Genomic DNA, 15,135 nt, shown 5'->3' on the forward strand with positions numbered 1-15,135 from the left:
TATAGAGAAGAGCTGAGGGGATTGAGGGCTGGTTGCTGGTTCGTCTGAGACGTACTTTTCGGACGGTTTGCATTTTTGTACATGAACATATAGAAATAGAGAGATAGATAGGTTGGAAGATGCATTTCGTATCTGAATGTGCATACATTTTAATAAATAATTTCAAAGTTGAACTGCATAAGCGATGACGTCGATGGGTGTACATCTCTGAGCAAAAGCGGGCACAGAGTGAACAGAACAGGAAAAAAAAAAGTTTTAAAAAAAACCTATAGTTTGGCGCACTGGCAATATTTATGCTGCTGCTGTTGAAGCTGAGTGCTATTGCCGAGCTGAGTTGAGCTGAGCAGAGGAAGCAGACTTTTATGCAGCTAAAGGGGGCGAGTTATTTCATTTGGAGATGCTGTCTCGTTTTGTGTTGTTGTTTTTGTTAGTGCATTATCTTTGGTTCGTTTGGTATAGGTTCCGTTCGTCGTCGTTGTCGTTCCGTTTTTGTAGGAAAGGCAGTCGCGATGGCAAAGGCGGCGACGGCGCTATGTTTTGTTGAAATGCAATGGTTTTGTTCTTGTTAATCACACTTTTGGTTTGGAGGCTTGAATATATATATTTTTTTTATTTTTCATGTTTTGTGGGGGCTCAATGGAGGATAACAGTCTGAAACGTGGGAATCATCATGAAAAAAGTAACCGTGGTGGGGAGATAGGTAAAGGGTGTTCTCTCTCTCTCTCTCTGAATGACAATGCGATTGAATATTTTTGTTTTTGGGGGTGGTGAGAGCAACTCGATGCATAATTCATAAAAAATTTTCAATTTTTTTCTTTTCTGAATTTCAGGTAGAAACAGAAGGCAACTACACTAGCCCAAAAAATTAAGGGAACAAAAAAAACGTCATTGTTTAGTGATTTTCGATAGGCTGTATCTCAGTAAAAAATGATCGCATCATGACAAAATAAAAAGCATGTGAAAGCTCTATTCTTCTAGTTTTAGGATTAAATGTTAAAATTTTTTCTTTCTAACGGTAAAATAGCTAAAATGTTGGAAATGTTCAAAAACCAACATTTTCCAATTTTTTTTCGTTTTTACTGTTCTCCTAAGAAAGTGCAAAATCAAATTCTTTTGAATTTTTTTTGATAATTTTTTTGAAAAATATCGTTTAAATTTAAGATAAACCAAGGAAAAATTAAAAGTTAAAAAAAAAATTAAATTTTGAAAAAAAGCTTTTTATACCATTTTTGGATACTTTTTCTAATTTTGCAATTTTTTTGTTTTTCCTTGGCTTATCTTAAATTTAAACGATATTTTTCAAAAAAATTATCAAATAAACTCAAAAGAATTTGATTTTGCTCATAAAAAAGTTACAAGAAGTAAGTTATTTAGACCTGCAGAAATATGGTGTTAAAGTTCAAACCTCACAACAGAAAAACTGCTTGATGAATAAGTCTGAAACTTTGCATACTAATTACAGGTATATTAGGCTTCAATAATTAAGCCTCAGTTTAATCTTATCGCCCATAGAAATAAAATAGCGGTAAATTTTCTAAAAAACCGTAAAAATGCCTATTTTGATAGCTTTTCTAAATTAATCTCAAAAATAAGAAAACATTTTGTTTAACAAAGCAAACTTAATTTTTTTGTAGAGAATTGAATGAAGTTTTTAAATGTGTCCTTGAATGTTCTGTACGGTGATCCGTTATTGAGATATTGATAGTCAAAGTCAAAAGTATGGTTTTTGGTTTGATGACTGATATTGCAGTCTAAAAAAAATCGTAGAAGCTTGAAACAAAATTAATCTTAAAGCTAAATAAATAGCCTTTCTAAAAATAATAATCATTTTACCAGAAAAAATTTTACCACTTTCTTAGGAGAACAGTAAAAACGAAAAAAAATTGGAAAATGTTGGTTTTTGAACATTTCCAACAGTTTAGCTATTTAACCGTTAGAAAAAAAAATTTTAACATTTAATCCTAAATCTAGAAGAATAGACCTTTCACATGTTTTTTATTTTGTCATGATGCGATCATTTTTTACTGAGATACAGCCTATCGAAAATCACTAAAAAAATGACGATTTTTTTTTGTTCCCTTAATTTTTTGGGCTAGTGTATATTTTGTGAAACTAAGTAATAAATTGAAGAGCAAAGAAAGAAAGGCACAAATTAAATGAAAAACTTACTTTCATAGGCTTTTTGTGGAGATAGAACTTACAGCTTGTATATAGTAATTTAGTAATTTGTTAAGGAAATTTGATCTTTCAAGTATTTGGTTTTAATTAAAGAATTTTTGAGAAGGGTGCTCGGGAAAAACTATTTAAATTCTAATAAAGGGGTGTGAAAAAATTAACAGAAATAACAGATAAAACCTTCCCCTTCTACACCTGGTTACGATAAAATAAAAGCTTTAAAGAACTCAAGATGTTATGTGACATCTTACAAGAGCTTATATATTTATTTTTCAAAAATACGGACTCCCACTCAATAAATGAATGGTATAAACTGGTCTAAAGTGAAAAAAAAAACAGACAAAACCCTGTATAGGTACATTCATTCATGTTTCAGAACCAAATTTTTGGGACGAATTGATGCTCGAGAAAAATTAATACCAATCTTTTCTTGCCTAGTATTAAAGACATTATACCATTTATTTACAAAAAAACAAAGCGTCTAAAAATTGCGTGAATAAATGTCATGATATTTATATAGGTATGTCTTTACTGAATTTTTGTATTTTTATGAGACGATAGAACGAAAAAGAAATCAAGTGACTGGTATGTACTTAGACACCAAAACCATAAGGAAATGCATTTTGTGTATAAAAAATTTAAAAAATAAGTTTAAATGAGTAAAATTTTATGTCTTCTCTCATTTTCTAGTCTAGACAATCAGTAAAAATTAACTAAAGTTGTAATTTAACACTATAAACATCATATTGGAAAGAGAAAACAATTCAGGTTTAATACAAATTTTAATCGCTTTAGCTGTTTAAAGGGTAGCAGGACGTATTTTTAACTGATCATTTTATAATTGTTGAATAGTTCAATGATTTAAGATTGTATTTGAAAGACGTGTTCTTATCAACAGGATGGTATAAACTGGTTTAAGACAATTTATTGCACCGAAAATCCTGTCGGTAATAATTTTTTTAGACTTATACAAGTTGTATACCAATCAACTGTAAACAAAAATAAACTCTCAAAATGAATGTGTCTACGAAATGTGACTTTTAAGCTCGTATTATATTGGATTTAGCGGATGGTTATGTTGTTGGTATAAACTTTTCTAAGCATATCGTTGCCCTAATTGGAGTACCGTATACGCCAAATTGCATTTTTTGAACAAGGTATACAACAGTCTTATGTTTTCGAAGATGCTCTTTTCAAATCCGTTATTGGTATTTTTATTCTATCTTTTTTCGTTGCTGAGATATTCACGTTTTGTTTTGACCTACCTAAACACCAAATTTTGGTTACGTCAAATTTTTCATACAATTTACGAAAATTTGGAAAATTGTTTTGACGTACATCTTAAAATTTTTGTGTTTCTTTTTGACTTACGTGTATGAATAAAAAAAAAATTCTGATTTTCATGGCATGTGCGGCAAATTCATTTTGGACAAAAATTTAAATATATAATAAATATAATTTAAATATATAAAAGTTAATTTTTAACTATTTCATCATACCAAAAAATCAAAAATTAATCTTGCGAACATTTAAATGTGATTTACCAAAAATGTAAAAATGGCTTATACGATATATTTATGTTGATAAAGCAATTTGAGGAAACTAAATATTGATGTAAAAAGGTCTGCAGCCACCTTTAGATTAGTTTATACCAATAAATAAAAACGTATGTTGCCAGAATAAGCTTATAGGTTAAATCGATATTTGATTTACTTTTTTTTTAGTTGGCAAATAAAATATTCAAAAAGCTGATTGGTCTAAAGAAAAAGTCTCCGAGAAATACCAAGAAGACATAAGGAAAAGATGATTGAACAGATTGTAAGTTATCTGTACCGACGAGGAATACCAATATTAATTGTTTTGAAATAACTTTTTGTTGTTAAAATGGTCTATACCAATTAACGAGAATTTCAAAAAGTGAAATCTTTCTGGCAACTTCACACATTTTTAATTAAAAAGACAAGGAAGGAATCTTATTAGATAAATGGTATAAACTGGTCTAATCCACGTTAAAATACGAAGAAATCCTTGCAATGAATAAACATGCGTTACGTTGCTTAAATAATAGACGTTTTATTGACTGTAACTATTTGGTAGGATATGAATAGGTTGATTGGTAAAATCCAACAAAGGTGGTAACTGGTAATAGCGTTGAAAATAAGTTTGAGCAATTAAATGTTCCGAATAAGTTAGTTTTTTTTTTCAGTTTATACCATTAAACGAAAGTTAACGGTATACCCACTTTAACTGGTATAAATTAAATACAAACTCATTAAGTAACTTATTTCGATTTCCTCAAATATGTGAGACAAATTAATACTCCATAAAAAATCGTATCTTGATTTTTCTTCTATTTTAGACCATATTGTGTATCAATCAAAGTGCAACAAAAATTAACACACACTGCGGAAAGTGTTGTTGATGAGAGTTGTATCAGTTCTAACAAACATTTTTTTCAACCGATTTTTGAAAGGAATTAACCATTTCACATTCGTGAGGTGCAGTTAAAGTATAACACTATTATAGAAATACAAATATGTATATAATTAATTCAACAAGAAATCAGTAAAACAGAAAATTTAATTAAAAATCCTTTCCCTTATGACTAAAGAAATATAAAATAAAAACAAAAATAATAAGCACCTACATATTTTTTCACACCTTCTGCCAAACACTCCTTAATATTATTCTTCCTACTCTTTAATTTGAAACATTCCCCATTGGAGCCTTATCTATTCCATTAGAAACGCAACCCATCATTATATGGAAGAAAAAAAAAACTCACATGTGAACAATATATTCATTTGACAGGGGGACTCCTTTTCGCAGAAAGGTGGATATCACTTTCAACAGAACTATATATCATACTCCCAACTTAAAACCCCCAACAAAGATGTGGGTTTCACACACAAAAAAAAAAAAAAAACTACCCTTACTTCGTAGGTATTCATCGTCGTCGTCGTTGTTGACGAAAGCGACACGTGTAATGTTTTTTTTTGTGTGTATTTTTTGTTGTTGTTGTTTTTTTTTTTTTAGTATGTTCATGATAACACGCACACTGACAGCGTGAACATGAGAGTTATAATTTAAAATTCACTTGCATATGGAATAGCCCATTGCTACAACGGTATCGGTATGTTATGTGTGTACAAAACATACCTAGGATACATATTTATCATCATATTTTTGTATGTTTCATTCTGTTTTTTTAAGTTTTATTTATCGTGTTCATGCGCTATGTGGTTGGCCGTTTACATTTTTTTTATCTAATAAATGCGGTTGGGTTTCCCTTTATCCACTAGACCGCACGTCTGACATGGGTATAAGTAAAATACCAACAACAAAAATAACAAACTGACACTGTTATCAGAAACTAGCTCGTCAGCTGATTTTTAATTTTTTTTTTTTAGTTTTTTTGGTTTTTGGGGTCGATGTTCCCTTTTGTACACACAAAAGTCACAAAAAATACAAAAAAACACAACGAACACGACTCCAACGCTGATAGCTAGCGCCGCTAACAACGATGATGAGGAGAGATATATGAAATTTATTAGGCCTCTTTTTTAACAATATACACATTTTGCTCTTTACAAAAATGATTATTTCAATTTAGTGTGACCAGCTTGTGTGTTTCCAAAATTTTCTTTTAAGATTAAAAATGTTGACACCTACGTCAAAAATTGAATGATCTACTTCTAGAGAAATACCTGGAAATTAAAAATTTTAGCTGGATATATAATTTGAACATTCGTGAAGTGCAGTTTAAGAAGAAATCTCATTGAGCTTGACTATCGTGTGGATAGACTCGAAATAGCGAGTTTTACAAAAGATTTACATGACAAAAGAAACTAAATTTTTGTGAAAAACATTAAAATTTTGCTATAAAAGCATTAAAAGAGTGCAAGTCAAAATATTTCAATAGTATTCTAAGCCATTTTACATAGTCAGAATTACATATGACGGTATTTTAATCAAATTTTCACCAGAATTTTTTTTTTCGGAAATTCATTTAAAAGCTTGTATAATTGTTCTATAATGATTTTATAAGAAAATTTTTGAAAATTTTCAATTTAGTTAGTGGCATTTATTTTTTTCTATTTTGAAGCGTTTTGCTATAGAAGCATTATAGGAGTGGAAGTTAGACTCGAGAAAACAATTTTCTATTTATTCTAAGAGAATAACATGATATTGTATTTAAAATGTCACGAGAAAGCTTCCATAAACGTTCTATACTGCTTCTATAAGAACATTTTTGGACTTGAGTTTGGTTTGTTGGATTTAGTAGATGAACAATGCAACCCTTAATATTAAAAATAGAAAAAGATTTTCTTCTTTTTTGAAGAATTTTGTTATAGAAGGATTATAGGAGTGGAAGTCAGAAATTCTCGAGAAACCAATATGTTTCAATAAGAAGTTGAACCCTATTTTCAATTGTGTTTGAGAGGAACCAAAATCTGTCAAGAAATTTTGGAACTTCAATTTGAAGCTATATGCCTTCTATAATGCATATAGAAGCATTATAGGAGTGGCAGTCAGAAATGCTCGGGTAACCAAATTGTTTCGATAAGAAAATTAACTTTTTTTTTGTAATTGTGTTTGAGAGAATTAAATGAGACAGTATTTTTGGAACGAAAAACTATCACAAAATTTGTGAAATTCATTTTGAAGCTTCTAAAAGCTTTTTATAATGATTCTATAAGAACTTTTTTTGGAAATTTTTAGTTTGGTTTGTTTGCTTAAGATGAACAACGCAACCTTTAATCTTAAGAATTGGAAAATCATTTGAAAATTTATTTAAAAACTCCTATAAGCGTTCTATAATGGTGCTATAAGAACTTTTTGGGAAAGTTTGAGTTTAGTGATTAACCAATGATTAATTATAAGAGTAAAATTGAGAGCTGTCTTATAGGCCCACAAAAATCATAAAAACTGAAAAGGAAAAACTAGTTATGGTCACCCTAATGATTGTAGGTATAAAAAAGTTCTATTTAAAAAAAATAATACCTGTAGTATGTAAGTTCAGTGATTTATGTCATGCTTTTGGTTTCGCTTAAAGTACACTGACCGACCAGCAAGCGACCACACACACGAGATATCCCACTCATTCGCCCCTTCTTCTGTTAAAAAAGCCAACTAAATTATCACATCCCTTATGACATCTATGACTGCAGTCATGACAAAAAAATAAAAAAAATAAAATCTATCCCAAGTGAAAGTGACGCCATATACACTCAAACAAAAAACAATACAGATACACAAACAATTCGACGTCGTGAAGCTTTTTCCCACAATCAAGCACCGTTTCATATTTACATAATCAAAGTTTCACTCTTGGCTTTCTCTACAAAAAAAAAAAAAACATTCTCATTCGACACATCGACAGTAGCGACACTATACGTAGAAAAAAAAAATATATGAACTTTGTATACCAGAGTCGCACCGAGAACACCCCCAGTGTGTCTCTTATCAACAAAACAAGAGAAAAGCAGCATGGTTCGGGTTTGGGTTCGTGTACCGATAAGGCCGAATGAACTGAGAAGAATATACTCATACTCGTATCGTATCGTAGTATAATATGGTTCTGGGTTCTGGCTCTGTGTGTCGTTTAAGGGCAACAACCCCAAAGAATAATAAATAAAAAGAATTAAACAAAAAACAAGAAGAAGAAAATAAAGACAAAAATTATAAATGAAAAAAAATGTGGTATTTTTAGAACTCTCTTCTCGAGTTGTGTGTAAATTTGTTTTCTTTTTTTTTTTTGTTGGTTCTGTTTGGTTTGACATCTTGAAGAGATATAGGAGTATTCCTCTGTTTGATAGGAAATGTCAAATGTGATGTAATAATTTATACAAACACATTGCAACATGCAACAATAATAAATGTACAAACACACATGTGTTGTGGAGGTATTGATACTTTTTTTTCATTAAAAAAATGAAGATGTTTGGTTTATTTATTTTTAAATAATGAAACTACTGGAATTTCGATTATTATAATCATAAATCAAATAAATGAGTTGAATGATTCTTGATGCTCTATTCCATATTTTATGAGATTTCGAGTTATTTTTTTTTTTGTATGTAATTGTGTGTTCTCTAATATTGAGTGGGTGGGTAGAGGGATATAATCATTTGGAAGATTTATGGTTTTGATAGAAATTGATCGTTTATGTTTTATTTGGTAGGAATGGAATAGATAGACAGTTTTAGTTAGAGAGCACACATAACATTAAAATAATGCTATTAGTATCTTTATTAATAAATACCTACAATAAAAACTTCGAATGCGTTAAACTCCAAAGATTATGATTAGGTACACTGGTCGGCAACGAAAATAGAGCAGGAAGCAAACTTTACTTTTCTAAAGGATTTTTGTGTGATCAGTCCGAATCCGAAGTCAAAATTTCACTGGCACGTCACGTTTTCGAAATACTTGAAAATTAACAGGTCAAAAACGCGTTGTTTTGGGTACTTTGACGTCAAATTTCATCACCGTTAAGTTATTTTTTTTTTTTTGCAAAACTACTTATGCAATCTCGAAGCGCCATATTAAAACGTCCTCAAGGCATACTTATTTTTTTTTTCAACATTATTTTTTTATTCTCGAAGATATTGAAAAAGAAATTTATGATTAAAAATGCAATATATTACGGAAAAATATATATTTTTGACTAAACATCAAAAAGAACTTAATTGAAAATTAGTTTTTTTAGAGTTTATAGCAAAAATAGTGATGAGTGTAGGTCAAAAACTAGACGTAATAGAATAAATCTGTAAACAGTTTTGAATTCAGCACACTAAAGTCAATTGAAATCACCTATCAAAGTTCTTGCTCCCGACTTTTTTTTTTTGTTTTTTTTGCCGACCAGTGTTATCAGTTAAGCATCTTGGAAAGGACTAACCGTTTACACTTAGAAACCTAACCATAATTTTTTTTTTTTCATTTTACTGAACTTTTCAAGTTTTGCACTAATGTCATTTTAAGTGTCAAATATGGAAAATAATTTATATTGAAATTTTTCTTTAGTGGATTTTTATGGTTAGGTACCATTAAAATTCTTCCAAAAATATGTATTTAGTAAAAAAAAAGCGGAGAAAAAAAAAAGATTTTAAAAAAGCTCTCATAGAAAAAATTTTGAAAACAAAGTTAAAAAAGTTGCAAATTAGTACTTTTATAAAAATACTCTTAGACCTTCTTTTATGCATTCATTTGATGTTTCTACAAGGATTTCTGCAACAACCCTTAAACAGAGCTGCATTTCCAAAAAAAGAACGGTGATCTTTTCATCTCGAAAAAATCTCTATTTAAAATTTCTTAATTTTATTTTTATTTATCGATATAATGGTATTTCGTAGAAAAGATAGAGAAATACCTCAAAAATATAATCTACTTTGTTTTTTTTTTTTTTAATTTCTCGCTTGAAACTGCTACCTCAAAATTACTAATTTGGCAACTGGAGCGGATAAAAATTCTGACTTGCAAAATTCTGCTTTTTTTTAACTAAAATTCTGCTTTTCAAAATTCTGCCAGCATATTTTTGAACAAAAAAAAATTCCGCCCATTCTGTTTTTTTTTATAGCATATTTATGCACTTGCTAAAGAAAAATTCACCTCATTTATGTAATTTAATATACATACAGGTTTTTGTTTAACTGTCGCAAATATTTGTTTAAATGCATAGACTGATTTATCATTCAACAAACATTTATTTAATAAATTAGAAAAAATGTAGTATGTTAAAAATATTCTTTTTATTTCATCTTTATTTGATAAAATGATAAATTTTTAATTTTTTTTTAAACCTATTCTTAATATTTTCAAATTTATTAATATATATACCAAAAATTCATATACAAGCAAAAAAGAAAATAAGTAAATAAGCAATACATTTTGCAAGAAGATAATTTTACAGAATTCTGCAAAAAATTATAAAAGGGTTTGGAAAATGTTAAAAAGCGCGCGCTTTTCAAACAGAATTATGAAAAGCAGAATTTTGAAAAAAAAGAATTTTGAAAAACAGAATTTTTGAAGCAGAATTTTGACAGAAGAATTTTGACCCCAACCCGTTTCCAAGTTTTCAATAAATTTTATATTTTTTTGAAGTGAAAACTTCTTTAGTATCGTAGTGATTTGAAACAAGATGAACGAAAACGCGACATGAAAATTCAACTTAACTTTTTTTTGTTTTAATAGATAGATAAATGAAATTTGTACTGTAGATAGGTAATTAAATAAACAAAATTTCAATTAATTACATATTCAAAATTCTGAGATAACGATGAAGAGATGTTCTTTTTCTAGACACGTTATATCTTTTGATCTAGAGCACATACAAATTTTATTTTACCTTAACACGCATGATGATAATATAGCCTTTTATTTGATATATCACACATAAAGGTACGTGCTCTACAAGAAGTTACACAATCTTAAATTGAAAAACTTGAAAAATACCTCAAAACACATGTGGAGATCTGTTGCCGACAACCAGGCACCAGTGTAGGAAGTACCGTAATCTCAGTTTGAAATTACTTTAAACAATTCTTACATTTTTTGTAGGCATCCTAGAAATATGATTGAAGTGTCATATAAAAGGTGAATTAATAAGCTTTAAGATGATATAAAATTTAAGTTGTCATAAAAAAAATGGATTTTATGGTGTTACAAGAAAGATTTTTTTTTGGTTTTTTCATCAAAAATGATTGTTTTGAATAAATTATTTTTATACATTGTAAAAATTTAGGCATGGCTTTATTTTCTAAGAAAATTTGTAAGGTTTTTAATGGTGTAAATTTTTTTTCACTTCTACCACGTGTGAATTGCACACATGATTTTTTTTTGAAATGTTAATGTTGAAAAATTTGATATCTCAATCTCGGAATTTTATTGTTTCGGAAAGTTTTCCTCTTTAAAACATACACTTAATAAGTTTTGCCTAAATACATACCAATTTTTACATTTTTTTACGTAATATGTCTTTCAATATAAACAATTTAACGGAAAAAAATATACGGTTAAGCTGTAGATATGTAGTTAAAAGATGTACAACTTTTATTTGGATTATTTTCTTGCATTAAATGTCAAAAACTATTTATTTAGTTTTATATTTTTATCTCTAACAAAAATAGTTCAATTATCATGAAATTTTGCCAAATTATACGTTTTTATGTTCCAAGTACCTAAGTAAATTTTTTTTAAATTTTTGGTCTTACCAAATGTTAGAAAAATATGATTTTTTGTTGCCAGTAAACTCACCTGAAATGAGAAGAAAAATACAAAAAGTTATAGTAAAAGTTGGTTAAAAAGCAATAATTATATTTAAAAAAATAGCCTAATGAATATTAAATTTACTAGTTTTTTTGATTTATTATAAAAATAACTTGCAATCAAATTGAATATTTCTCCCTCATGTATGAATATTCAATTAAATTTCGATTTGATTTCCTAATTTCAAACAAAAAAAAATTACATCCTGTTTGCAATGCTTGCCAAATCGAAAAAAACATAAATGCAAAATCGAAAACCTATCAACTTTATTTAATATTGGCTGCAAAAAATCATAAATTAACATTTTCGAAATATTTATTTATTTTTTGTGTCGTTCAAGCACTATATTAAACTACCACCACCGCACCAATGCGTCGTCGTTGTCATAAATATTGCAAAAAATCCTCATTTGTTTTACATAACAAAATACAACAAAAAATACTCGAACACACGAACGATCTTAAAGTGATTTGATATTTGTCAACATTTTATTTTACAATAATCTTCAATTTAATTTTATTTAATTTTTTTTCTCTTTCATTCATTTAAATAACAAAAATTCAACTTAAAATTAATCAAATTTGCAAATTTTTCGCATCATTTATGTTTGTGATTGGGTTTTTTGTGTTTCTCATATTAAAATGCATTTATACAATTTTATTACTTAAGCTTAACTATGAGTAAGACAAACTCACACACATCGCGTATTGTGTGTGTGCATTTGTAAATTTGCAGAAAAAAAAAATGAAATAAAAACAAATGCAATTTCATAATCGTGAATACGCTCGATGTTGTTGTTGTTAGCATGCGGCAATAGCAACGAAGAGGTAAATGAACGTTCTTCAGGTTGTTTTTGTTGTTGTTGTTGCTTTGATAAGTGAGGCGATGGATTGGTCGGTGAACAGTGTAAGCTTTTTCAATGATGAACATTATAAGCCAACAACAAGTACTTATACGATCGACAATGCCGACAACGATATAGTGACGAGTAAATTAAAGTTTGCAAATATGTTTTAGCTAGTGTCATATACGCCATACAAATCATACAATGCACTATCATTAACAGTGGGTGGCAAAAGTTTTTTGCTCTCGTACATACATCTTATGTTTTATATAGTAAAGAATACAAGCGTTTGCAAGTCGTTTTTCCGAATTGAATTCCATTTAATAAGCATTTTCACAGATCATTTCACACAAAATTCGAAAACTAAGGAGTTCTTCAAGGTAGATTTAAAAAAATGTTCATTCAGTGCTCAAATATCAAAAAAGAAATGAAAGACCGAAGTTATGAAATACCGAAGTTACGAATAACCGAAGTTACGAAAAACCAGAGTTATGAACACCAAAGCTATGAAACGATGTTTTTGGGTTGGCAACCATTGAGATGAACGATATACGGGAGAAACGTACCAAAAAGCAGGAGCGTATAGGCAAGAAAAAAATTGTACGGGACGGGGGTGTCCATTCCCCTCTGTTTAGCCGGGAGGGGGGATTTTCTAAAAAAAATTACTTTATTTTGATTTAAAATAATTTTTTTTCCAAATAAAGTCATTTTTTTACAAAATTCCCGGCTAAACGAAGGGGAATGGACACCCCCGTCCTATAAAATTTTTTCTTGCCTTGACTCAACCTATACGCTCTAGCTTTTTGGTACTTCCTCCCGTATATCGTTCATCTCAATGGTTGCCAACCCTAAAACATCGTTTCATAGCTTTGGTTTTCGTAACTTTGGTTTTTCGTAACTTTGACGCGCGTAACTCTGTCGCGCATAACTCTGGTATTCATAACTTTGTCGGTTTCCCATCAAAAAAACATATAATCGTGAATCTAATACTGAAAAACTCAAAAAATTCATATTTTGTATATTTTGAAACTACATTTTTGGAGAAAACTTTGTGAAGAACCTTTAAACAAGTCGGCTATAATTCTTTGGATGCTTAAATGATGGCTCAAATTATTTGGTTGCTTAAATGATTTCGTATGACTTTCTATATAAGGTCTGTAGATTAGCTTTGTCACTCAGATTCTTCAATATTATGTGTTTGTGACATGTTGCAATGAGCTTTGAAACGTTATTAGCACGGATTCATACTTTCTTGCACTAAAAATATCAGTGGAAATCAGAAATGTGAAAAAATTCACATACATATTTCCTTGAAAACATAAAAAAGGATCATGATGTTCAAAGAATCTTGTTTTTGGGTATCGAAACTCTCAGAGGTGTTATGATTTTTTTTACACATATCCACTAACCAAGCAGGCCCAACCTTCACTTCTTATACTCCGACAAATTTGTAGATGGAAAATATAAAAATTAGTAGGTAGTAGCAATTTCTGATCCACACAGGCCTATTCCTGACATTTATTTGAATGGTGTAGTGCTTCCCAAGTGTGAAAAGTTTAAATATCTGGGGTCTATGATAAATAACGAAGGTACTTGTGATGACGATATCAATCATCGCGTAAGCGTAGGGTGGATGAAGTGGCGGGAAAATTCTGCTATCTTCTGTGATCGAAAAATGCCCCCTAAGCTGAAAGGAAGGCTCTACACCGCAGTTGTGCGTCCAGCACTCACATACGGTTCACAATGTTGGACAATGTACAAAAAGTATGAGAGTAAGTTAACGGCAGCTGAGATGAAGATGCTTCGCATGACAGCAGGAGTAACAAAGCTTGATAGAATTAGAAGTACGAAGATCCGAGGAAGCCTTCATGTTAAAAATACCATCTCCCAAAAAATTGAACACGACCGACTCAGTTGGTATTGCCATGTTCAAAGGAGAGATCCTGAGAACCCCGTCAAAAAAGCAATATCATATAACGTTCCAACACGAAATAAAAAGAAAGGTAGGCCTAAAAACTCCTGGTACAAGCAAATGCAAAAACACCAGCATTCAGTTGGCCTCAGAAACGGAACAATACAAAACCGGGAGGCTTGCCGCCGATTTCTGAGGTCAACCCGGCGAACCCCACAGGCGGATCACTAGTGTGAAGCAGTAACGTGGGAAGGTTATGATCCCCTCGACATCGAGATCATAACAGCGCCGAGAAAAAAGGAAGAAAAAAAAAAAAAAAAAAAAAGTAGGTAGTAGCAATTTGTAGATGAGAAAAGCCGCAGAAAGTAATTCTTACGATACGAAAAAAGCAAATAAAACAATGTGTAAATTAAATCAGGAATTATTTGGCATTAATACGCATCTGTTGGGCTAAAAAAAACATCAGGAAAAATTTCGTTCGAATCAATAGAAATTTATACGGCCTTTTAAGTTACAGGAAATTATAGGCAAAGCCATCGGTAAACCATCAGAAATTGATACTGCTACTGTATGAGAAGAGTTTAAACAAAACTTATAACAACAAAATACCTAAATATTTAAAAAAAAACTGCTTTTCTGTTGTCTTACAAAAAAAACGATAAACACAAAAAAATGTTGATAAGATGTTTTTTTAATTTTACCCCGTGAACGAAAATGACATTTTTGAATAGAACCCAAATCAGTGCCTCGTTAAATTGATGTACTTCGATTAAAACTGCACGAATGAAACAAAAACTTAAAAAAGTTATTTTACGTTAATAATTTTTTGCTATTTTTTTTAGAAAACACTAGACGTTCACATTGATCCGGCTCGAAGGACCAATGTGAACGTCTAGTTATTATTAAAAATAGCAAAAAATGTAAAAGTAAAATTTTT

General features: G+C 29.9%; 1 protein-coding gene across 1 annotated transcript in view; it reads right to left on the minus strand.

Moving 5' to 3' along the window:
- Positions 1 to 15,135, minus strand: part of LOC129907720 (probable nuclear hormone receptor HR3) — a 161,786-nt gene that overhangs the window by 63,180 nt on the left and 83,471 nt on the right. The window lies entirely within an intron of this gene.

This window comes from Episyrphus balteatus, chromosome 1 (genome assembly GCF_945859705.1).
Source record: "Episyrphus balteatus chromosome 1, idEpiBalt1.1, whole genome shotgun sequence".
NCBI lineage: Eukaryota > Metazoa > Arthropoda > Insecta > Diptera > Syrphidae > Episyrphus > Episyrphus balteatus.